The following is a 12,139-nucleotide window of genomic DNA, read 5'->3' as shown; positions in this document are numbered from 1 at the left end:
AAGGAAAACAACCGAAAGACAGTTTCTAAATACTCAAACTGAGTAAAAATGAAAAAGATAAAAAAGATCAAGGCAGGTTTTGTTTATATTTGATTCAGAGTTGGACCACCATCTCCATATAGCTATTTCAGTATCCTTATGCCTCATCGGTGAAGCTCAGAAGTCTCAACTCTGAAGGAAATACAAACAATTCTGCCAATTTAAGGCAAACCATCGCAATGCAATGAACCCACCTCTGAGACGCAATTCAGCGACATCTCTCGTATTACGAGGAAAACAACGAAAAGCCCCAGATGCAAAGTTTACTACCTTTTAAACAATTAGAATAATTGCAATAAAAATATAATAAACAATATTTTAAATCCAAGACTTTTTGTTAATAAACTGCTTTCTGGCTGCATCCCATATCTCCGGATTTTACAATATACAATCACAAGAGACGACGAAAGTAGGAGAAAGCAAATAGAGAATGCTTAAGCTACGCATTTACCTTCCCTTCGTCAAGGAAAAGGACCGAAAGACAGTTTCTAAATACTCAAACTGAGCAAAAATGAAAAAGATAAAAGAGATCAAGGCAGGTTTTGTTTATATTTGATTCAGAGTTGGACCACCATCTCCATATAGCTATTTCAGCATCCTTATGCCTCATCGGTGAAGCTCAGAAGTCCCAATTCTGAAGGAAATACAAAAAATTCTGCCAATTTAAGGCAAACCATCGCAATGCAATGAACCCACCTCTGAGACGCAATTCAGCAACATCTCTGGTATTACGAGGAAAACAACGAAAAGCCCCAGATGCAAAGTTTACTACCTTTTAAACAATTAGAATAATTGAAATAAAAATATAATAAACATTATTTTAAATCCAAGACTTTTCGTTAATAAACTGCTTTCTGGCTGCATCCCATATCTCCGGATTTTACAATATATAATCACAAGAGACGACGAAAGTAGGAGAAAGCAAATAGAGGACGCTTAGGCCACGCATTTACCTTCCCTTCGTCAAGGAAAAGGACCGAAAGACAGTTTCTAAATACTCAAACTGAGTAAAAATTAAAAAGATAAAAAGATCAAGGCAGGTTTTGTTTATATTTGATTCAGAGTTGGACCACCATCTCCATATAGCTATTTCAGCATCCTTATGCCTCATCGGTGAAGCTCGGAAGTCTTAACTCTGAAGGAAATACAAACAATTCTGCAAATTTAAGGCAAACCATCGCAATGCAATGAACCCACCTCTGAGACGCAATTCAGCGACATCTCTCGTATTACAAGGAAAACAACGAAAAGCCCCAGATGCAAAGTTTACTACCTTTTAAACAATTAGAATAATTGAAATAAAAATATAATAAACAATATTTTAAATCCAAGACTTTTCGTTAATAAACTGCTTTCTGGCTGCATCCCATACCTCCGGATTTTACAATATACAATCACAAGAGACGACGAAAGTAGGAGAAAGCAAATAGAGAACGCTTAGGCTACGCATTTAACTTCCCTTCGTCAAGGAAAAGGACCGAAAGACAGTTTCTAAATACTCAAACTGAGTAAAAATGAAAAAGATAAAAAAGATCAAGGCAGGTTTTGTTTATATTTGATTCAGAGTTGGACCACCATCTCCATATAGCTATTTCAGTATCCTTATGCCTCATCGGTGAAGCTCAGAAGTCTCAACTCTGAAGGAAATACAAACAATTCTGCCAATTTAAGGCAAACCATCGCAATGCAATGAACCCACCTCTGAGACGCAATTCAGCGACATCTCTGGTATTACGAGGAAAACAACGAAAAGCCCCAGATGCAAAGTTTACTACCTTTTAAACAATTAGAATAATTGAAATAAAAATATAATAAACATTATATTAAATCCAAGACTTTTCGTTAATAAACTGCTTTCTGGCTGCATCCCATATCTCCGGATTTTACAATATATATCACAAGAGACGACGAAAGTAGGAGAAAGCAAATAGAGGACGCCTAGGTCACGCATTTACCTTCCCTTCGTCAAGGAAAAGGACCGAAAGACAGTTTCTAAATACTCAAACTGACTAAAAATTAAAAAGATAAAAAAGATCAAGGCAGGTTTTGTTTATATTTGATTCAGAGTTGGACCACCATCTCCATATAGCTATTTCAGCAACCTTATGCCTCATCGGTGAAGCTCGGAAGTCTTAACTCTGAAGGAAATACAAACAATTCTGCCAATTTAAGGCAAACCATCGCAATGCAATGAACCCACCTCTGAGACGCAATTTAGCGACATCTCTCGTATTACGAGGAAAACAACGAAAAGCCCCAGATGTATAGTTTACTACCTTTTAAACAATTAGAATAATTGAAATAAAAATATAATAAACAATATTTTAAATCCAAGACTTTTCGTTAATAAACTGCTTTCTGGCTGCATCCCATATCTCCGAATTTTACAATATATAATCACAAGAGACGACGAAAGTAGGAGAAAGCAAATAGAGGACGCTTAGGCCACGCATTTACCTTCCCTTCGTCAAGGAAAAGAACCGAAAGACAGTTTCTAAATACTCAAACTGAGTAAAAATGAAAAAGATAAAAAAAATCAAGGCAGGTTTTGTTTATATTTGATTCAGAGTTGGACCACCATCTCCATATAGCTATTTCAGCATCCTTATGCCTCATCGGTGAAGCTCAGAAGTCTCAACTCTGAAGGAACTACAAACAATTCATCAGAGTGAGTAATAGCCATTACCTGCGAGTAGAATACTTTACTTTTTCTACCACCTTTTTTATTTTAATTAGTAAAAACATAATTATCCACTACTCGAGATTTAAATTGTAATAATTTACAAAAATAACTAAATGCTGTTTACCCCTAGTACGTGGCTGAATAATTGGTTGCCTACTATTACCAAATTCTTATGTATTGTAAAAATACAACAAGAAATTGTCAATCCAAGTTATAAGCAAAAATTTGTACCTACTGTCAATGAATCTAATAATGTCACTGTAACTAAAATAAATGATAAACGTCAAAATTTCTAGTACACAAGATATAAACGTAAAAAATGTACTGACATAGTTACAGTTAAAATTGCTTTAAAAAATTTGCGGAGTTAATTATTGATATAAATTACAATAATTATTGTATTAAATAAACAAGTTTAAGTAATTTTATTTGCAGTTTATATACGATTAATATTAAAAGTGGCGTGCGCCACTTGAATCTAATTTCAGCCCGTGAGTAATGACCCGTGAGTAACTTCAGCCCGTGAGTAATGAACTATTACTCACGGGTAAAGTAATGGCTGCTATTATCTATTAAAAAATAGCGAATAGTGAGCATATTATTAAAAGGTTTTATCAGTATGTTAAGCGTATTAAATTAGTAATAAAACATAAAAATGTATACCATTTTTACTCAGTTACAAGGCGAAGTCAAAACTGTCTTAATTTTTACTTAGTTCAGAGAGCGCAACCAGCGTTCTTATCGACGATTTCGCCACTTTTTAGTGGCTCCTGAGAGAATGCGTAGGTTGCTATCTCTGCCCTAATCTCTTTTATTAGGATGAAAACTTTGCCTTTTATTTAGCAGATGCCGCTAGGCACCTACTACCATCACGGCAGTTGCAATGTGGGGTCTGATAGAGTCGAAAATTTACACTTAGGGCAGTGATAGCAACCTATGCATTCTCTGAGGAGCCAGTAACACGTGGCGAAATCGTCGATAAGAGTGTTGCTTACGCTCTCTGAACTAAGTAAAAATTAAGTACAGTTTTGGCTTCGCATTGGAACTGAATAAAAATGGTATACATTTTTATTTTATATTAGTATTACTCTTTTGAGTAACATAGGTTCATTTTCCGTTGAAATTTACCACGCTAAACAGATGGGGTCGTGAATTGCAAATTTTAGATAGAATTCCCTCTTGTCTTCTTCGCTTCAGCATCCATGGAGGTGTTATCAGGAAAATGGTCCAATAAGTTTTTTCAATTTAAATTTTTTTTAGAAATATTTTTAATTTTTTTTATTAGGATGAAAATTTGCCTTTTAGTAATAAAACGTTATCGTAATGAAGATAACAAAAATTTGATGTTATATTAACTAAAAGTAAACGGCATTATTGGGAGCCACACTGTAACAAGAAACTGCATAATTAATGTACAAAACTTTTGCAAATCCATATTTCATCGGGACTGTCAGGAAATTATATGGCCAAGACCACTTTTTGCAAGCCTGTTCTTTATTCGGCTGTTTGGTAAATTTGAAACGTTGTAATTTCAATACAGTCTATTTTCAACGCTCAAATTGACAAAGTAGGACCGACAAAATAACTCTGAATAAGAACGAAGTTTAACTGACTGTTTAAATGGAAAGTTTAACACGTATAAATTGAATTTAATTTAATAAAAAAATGAGTAAAATAATTTACAAAAAACTTTTATACGTCCGTATACGAATTCTGTAAAATTGTTTATCTACTCTATCTCATATTATGTATAAGTTTTTAGTTTGTGAAAACTGTCATTATAGATAGCAGTGCGTGAAGGATTTAAATTGAGCGTGAAGTAACAATGTATTTTAAATGAGATTTACTTTTTCGCACTGTCCTTTGGCACACTTTCATATAATCAAATATCCTTAACTTTCGCGTTGTCATGGTGATGACATGTGAGCAATAAATTACAACAAAAGTTTTGACAGTTTTGTGGTTTGAAAGAAGTAAGTATTTTTAAATATCAAAGTTCTAAAAATTGTAGAGTAGAAATGAAGTCCAGTGACGAAGAGTTACAGTTTTATTATTTGTTTATCGTAGATAAAATATTGCATGAAACTGTGCGTGAAATATTTTTTGCGTACTTACGCGATGTATAGCACTCGCCCCGCTGTCGCTCGTGCTCTAAACATCGCATGCGTTTGCAAAAATCATACTTCACGAATAGAGGAGTCACTGAAGGTTTTCACCTCCGATTTCGTTGAACCTCCATCGATTTTTATGAAAATTGGTGAGTAGTTAGAGGATACTTAGAGCAACAAACGTGATATGATGCAAACTTGCGCTTTTACCTTGGGGGTGGAGCCACCCCCCTCGGCAGTGAAAATTATTTTATCAAAAATAATACTACAAATCGAGATAGAGACAGATCATTCTTAACAAAATTTGTTATATAAAGTTCTTAATATAAATCAATGCCTTTTGAGTTATTGAGGATCAAAGATGGTATTTTATTCGTAAAAAATGAATGTTTTAAAGCCTTTTTTCACGTAACATTCAAAAACTATAACCTTTTACAAAAAAGTTACTATTACCAAAATTAAAGGCAATAAAAAGTTTAATACATCCATCACTTAAAGAACTAAATTAATGTTAATTCAAAGTGAGTTATGGGTAGTTGAATATAAATTTTTTTTCGACAAGTACTCAAATCTAAGTACTCAAGCTTAAATAACGGGCAAACGATGCATTTTATAAAATATACCTGCCAACACTTGTCAAAACACTTCGGATTACCTATCAAACGAGCTCCAGAAGAAGTTAATAGCATTAAAATTAAGCAAGTTATGTTGCAAACAAGAGAACCCTTTCGAATTTTTTAGGAAAAAGTGAAAAAAAACATGCCATTTCCATAAAAATTAAAATTTGTAGTAACCCTTACAATAATTTCTTTATATTAGCATAAGTAATGATTTCAACAATTTTGACCGTTTTAGAATGCAAATTTTTGAAAAAATATATAATTTAAAAAAATCATAATTTGTTAAAAATATCGTAATTTTCATTTTCTTTTGATAATAACTCCAAAAATACTCCATATACGTAAAAAGTGATATATAACCAAATTTTAGTTTTTTCTGTATTAAATAGTTTACCTTTTTTATTTCTGTAGGTTAAAAAATAACCGAGATAGAAACGTTTAAAACTTAAATTTTGCTGTGAGAACCATGTAACCGAGGCCATTTCACCTCTTATTTTTAAAAAAGTAAAGGGTTTAAAATTTTAAAAGATTAAGTTCAGCGTCTTTTAATAGCTCTTAGAATTAACTTCTAAATGGTTTTGGAAGTTGAACCTGATAACCTAAAAATTAACAGAGTTACTTTAAAAAACAATAACTTTTTTGGAAAAAATTTTAAAAGATAAATTTTGAAAAATTTTTGGAATATAAATTTTAATGCTATCAGTTGTTCGATGACTCATTTGATATATATTTTTAAGTACTTTGACAAATGTTTAATAAGTTTATGTTATAAAAAGCATTATTTTTCCGTTACTTAAGTTTGAATACTTAGATTTGGGTACTCGCCGAAAAAAAAATATGCATTCAATAACCTATAACTCAGTTTCAGTTAAAATTAAAAAGTTTTTCTAGTAAGACGTTTATTTCATTTTTTATTAACTTCAATTTTGGTAATGAAAACTTTTTGGTAAAAACTTATAGTTTTTGAGTTATTTACGCAAAATCGGTTAAAAACATGCATTTGTCTCACGAACAATTAAAATCTTTGATCTTTATTAACTCAAAAAGTTTTGATTTATTTTAATAAGTTTATATAACAAATTTTGCTTAGAATTTGTCCCTTTATTGAATTATGGGATTATTTTTAATAAAATAATTTTCACCCTCGAGAAGGGGTGGCACCCACCCCCGGGATAAAAGCGCAAGTTGGCACTATGTCACCTTTATTCATTGAGATATCCCCTAACCACTCACCAATTTTCATGCAATTCGATGGAGGTTGACCGAAATCGGTGGTAATAGCTCATATCCGCCTTCAGTGGCTGCACTGGAACTGTTTCATAAATAACTATTTGTGCATGAGTAAGAAAAGCAAATCTTGTGTTAGATTACAAAAAGGTGGAAAATTATAAGAGAAAAAAATAATTGTCAAAAATTTCACGATAATGTTGCAGATATCTGACTTGAAACCTAATTCTCTAATATTTATATACCTATATTTATGTTAGCTATGTAGCTAAACTAAATTAGTATGGACTTTTGAACTTATACCAGCCCGAACCATGACAGAGCTCCCCAATAACTTATTCTGTCCACATTATTGCATTGAAAATATCACTTTCCTTGTCTTCTCCAAATTCGTTCCCGGTCATCTGGTGACCTCAGACAAAATCTGGACTCATCTAAAAACAATACACTGCTCCAATCTGCATCACTCCAGTTTTCATGTTCTGTTGCAAAGGCAAGCGAGCTCGGCGATGTTCTGTGGATAGTAGTGGAGATAAGGCTGGCCTTCTGGATAATAAATTACCCTCTATAAGTCGTCGACAAACTGCTCATCTACTTACATTCGCATTTCTTACTTCTCTCAGACGATTGACCAGTTCAACTGAAGATAGATGCCGATTTCTCAAACATGAGACCAGAAATCGATCATCTCGTTCGGATATTGCTCTTCTACAACCTGGTCCAGGTCCCAGGTCTTCTTGTGAAGTTAACCAGGGCCGCCGCTACCATGTGTGCAAAGTGTGCATCGCACACAGGCTGCCAACAATAGGGGCGGCCAAAAGCAGGCCACTAATGATACTACTTTTTTTAAAACGCAAATAAGTTCAAATAAATAAACAGTAATGTTTCAGATAATTCTAATTCTAAAGTAGTATTCCAAACAATAATTATTATTATTATTACCTGATAATACTAAAATGAGCTTCATTTAACATTTATAGTGCTTTTTTTCGCGAATCTAAATATTTTTCTATTATATTAGATTGTAGCCCAGATATAACGCACGTAGAACCAATAAATAACAATAAATTATTGTAGTAAGATGTGTTTCAACTTCAACGCCAGTTCGGATATTTTTTCTCCTGAAACTAACGTAACTGGACAAGGTCTCTTTGAATTTATAGAGAATAAACTTGAGGAATTAAATATAAATATTATGGATAATATGCGTGGACAGGGTTACGATAATGGAGCCAATATGCGTGGTAGACACATTTAATTGCAGAAAATCTTCGAGAGAAATATCCTCGATCATTTTTTATTCCCTTTTCTGCACATAGTTTAAATCTGGTGGTGAATGATGCAGTAAAATTAAGTTTTGAGTGGGTGGAATTTTTTAATACTCTAGGTACAGGAACTATATGCATTTTTTTCTTCTTCGAATATTTGAAGGAAAATTTTATTAAAGCACCTTCCAAAGTGGACATTAAAAGCATTGTTGGACATGCGATGGGAGAGTCTGATCGATGTAATCGCACCATTAAAAACCCAGGTAAGTAAAATATATGATGCGTTAGAAGAATTGCAAAATGATAACAAAAGAGATATGAATTTGGAAATTCAATGGATAAACATATTCAATTGTGAGAAAGTGTATAAAGCCCTTACAGACGTAAACAGCTCGGAGACTGACATTAGTGCAACCGATTTATATGAAGAAATTAAAGCTATTCAACCTATTCTACCATTTACGAAATAATATTATATCAACATTTCCAAACTTAACTATAATCGTACGTATATTCCTAACTCTACCCTTTACTGTAGCTAAGGGTGAGCGGTCGTTTCAAAACTTAAAATTATTAAAAATTATTTGTGATTTTCAATGAAGCAGGATAGACTTTCTGCTTCAGCAATATTATCTATCGAACATGAAGTGTGTGCGACATTGGATATAAAAAACAAAGACATTGTCAAAATTTTTCCCGAAACGGAAGCCAGAAAAGTTTGTTTTTCGTTTCTTTTTGTGTGTATGTTATATTATTCAGGGCTTACATATTTTAATTAAGTGAAAGTTTAAATTAGGATATACAATATACATATAATGAGCGTTGGATAATGGATATTAATCAAATTGTTCAAGTATTTATCTATTTACAACTTAACATTGTTATGCATCTTCTGCGCATTTCTTTAAATACTAGTATGTACATATTTCTAAAGTGTTGGAAGGGGGGCGGCAAATATTAAGTTGCACATGGGCAGCCAACATCTCAGCGGCGGCCCTGAAGTTAACGGTGTCATTAAAACGCCGAACTGCTCTTTGAACTACACGCCTAAGATCGACTAACGCCTAACATGTCAGCTGCATAATATTGGCTACTACCATCTTGAACTAAAGCCACCGCCCTTGCAGCATCTCTTGGAGTTAGAGACATTTAGGAAGGATAATTAAATAAAAATATAACACGTTTTAAAAATAAAAGCACTACACTAATATGGCAATTGAACTAAAAACAACACTCATTGGTAGGGCAGCCCAAGCGGATATTTTATGGATTTATTCGAGCGGGTCAGATTATTACATGGGGAGAAACCTTGTACCATGAAAATGTACCTCTACCATAATATATTCGCTCTTACTGCAGGGGAGTTCGTTAAGGGGGGGGGGGGCGAGAAAAAAATATATCCTTAGAAAAACTCGAAATCGTCAGATTAAGATAAGGTAAGTTAAGTACATGCAAAACAGTGTATATTTCAAAAATCTGACGATTTGAACTGGACGCAAGGAAATGGGGGAGTCCCAAAGTTTCACAAGAAAAAGCGAATATTTCGTGAAATGAATGACAGATCGAAATACTAAAAAATACGTATTCAACATTTTTCAAAAATCTATCGAACGATACCAAACACGACTTCCCACGGAGAGGGGTGGGGGTAAATTTAATATTTTAAATACGAATCCCGCGATATTTCGTGAAATGAACATCAGATCGAAAAACTGAAAAATACACTTATTCAATATTTTTGAAAAATCTATCGAATGGTACCAAACACGATCTTCCACGGAGGTGTGGTAGGGGGTTACTTTAAAATCTTAAATGGGATCTCCTATTTTTTATTGCAGATTTGGATTTCTTACGTAAAAATAAGTAACTTTTATTCGAAACATTTTTTCAACTTATGGGTAGATGGCGCTATAATCTAAAAAAATGATTGTTGGAAATGGAAAATTAAATTAAAAATGGAAAGTCCCTACTAAAATAAAAACTTTACTTTACTAATTTTGGTTTTAGGACCTACTCTTTACAACACAATAGGTCCCCAAAGCGCTTGAGTGACTGCACATTTAGTATACTTTGCTCCCCTATCATAATTTAAAATCTGCCCGAGGTTAAATATAAAAACATAGAGGAAATAAAAAATGTAGTATATCAAAGTGTGTAAATAATTTATTTCTTTAGCTGAGCGCTTTCGACATAAACGTCATCATCGGAGCTAATGCTAAAATAAAAAAAGAGGTCTTGTAAGAAAAAGAAGTACAAAACTCTTTTTTTACTTACGTCAATTGTTAAAAAAAGTACCGCTACAAAATTGAGGTGTTAACATTTTCATCTTGTGAAAATAAATTTTGGTTGGATATGCTATGTCCTCCGTACAACCCCAAACACTAAAAACAGAAAAACGGCCACATTACACGTTACACAAACACAAAAACATTTTTTCATGGTATAGGTATCACCCATCCATTGTTGGCCTAGTAGAAACAGCTGACTGACAAAGTCGGATATTCAAATCTGCTTTTATCTCTTCTGCGTTGACGTATGACATCTGACATTAAATTCTGAATATTTTTAACATTTTTGAAAGAAAAATTAAAAATTTTTAAAAAATTAAATTGATAAGGAAATGTACCTTAGATGTTTGTACTAATCAACTAATAAATTAATTGATAACATGATTGATTTTAAGACTAATTGGCCCAACATACATAGACACCTTGTCAGATAAAAAATAAAAAAAGGAAGTAATGAGGAAGATCAGTTTTTAATGGTGAATTCTCAAATTCAATATTCTAGGAGATATTAGATCATTGAAATTATAGATTGAGATAATATTAGATTGTTGTTGTTATTCATCTTTTGTAAATTATGTAAGTCATTGAAATGACCTTGACAGAGTGTATGGATATTTTACTAAGTTGAGTCCTTAATGTTTATAGTAGAAATATTAAATTATTTAAATGCTAAAGTGTTAAAATGGGTATATTCAGTTTCTACTGTTGTAAGACATTGATAACAAACCAATAGGATAGTGTTCAGTGGAATTTAATTCTTAACAAAATAGTTTCAAACACTCTTGTTGTTAAGTGTTTTATTTCTAAAGTTCTCATTACTTGATGATATAAGTATGTTATTTAAATATCTGTAATACAACAATGTATATATAAATCCGGCCAATAGACACAAGTTTCCCTTATTTGTATTTTAAGTTATAAAATTAAATGTTAAATATAAATACACTAGTTTATATACTGAGTATTTATGATCTGAGTATTGACACAAAAATCAGGATTAGACTTCATTTCTCTAGAAATCTCCAGGTCCCCCAATTATAGATTAATGAATTTGTTGGAGGACCTGGAGATTTCTAGAGAGATGAAGTCTAATCCTGATTTTTGTGTCAATACTCAGATCAATTTGAATTGTAATTATAAACCTTTATTCAAGTATCTATGGGAGACAGTGGAGTAGTAACCTCATACAATCTTTAATATACAGAGTGGGCCAAATAAAAGGAGCCACCCCGATATTTGGCAGTATTTATTAGATTTTAAGAAAATAAAAAAACAGGTCAATTTTTGATCTAAGGGGGACACATTTTTACGATACAAACATCTGTCATTTGTCAACTCCCTCCCTTCCACTTCCCCCACCCCTTATTTTTAAATAGGGAATAGGGGACGTGTGCTAGCTCATTTGAAAGGTTATTCAATTCTCTATTCAGTAATATCAACATCGACTTAAAAATGTATACAGGGTGTCCAAGAAAAATTATTTTGAATTAAATTAATTGACACAAAAAGAAGAATGTATGTAATTTATTTAACTCAGAACACATTCTACTGCTGACAGAAAGCAGAAAAAAATGTTTTTTGATAAATAGACACTGCTTTTTGCTTAATTTTAATGTTCAAGCTTCCACCCATCTGCCTCTTGGTAGGTTGAATATTGAATTTAAGCAACAAACAGTATTTATTTATCAAATAAACATTGTTTTCTGTTTTTTATCAGCAGTAGAATGAATTCTGAGTTAAATAAATTACATACATTCTTCTTTTTGTGTCAATTAATTTAATTTAAAATAATTTTTGTTGGACACCCTGTATAAATTTTTATGTCAATGTTGATATTACTGAATAGAGAATTGAATAACCTTTCAAATGAGCTAGCACACGCCCCCTATTCCCTATTTAAAAATAA

Source organism: Diabrotica virgifera, chromosome 3 (assembly GCF_917563875.1).
Source record: "Diabrotica virgifera virgifera chromosome 3, PGI_DIABVI_V3a".
Classification (NCBI taxonomy): domain Eukaryota; kingdom Metazoa; phylum Arthropoda; class Insecta; order Coleoptera; family Chrysomelidae; genus Diabrotica; species Diabrotica virgifera.
This window is presented reverse-complemented; position numbering follows the sequence as displayed.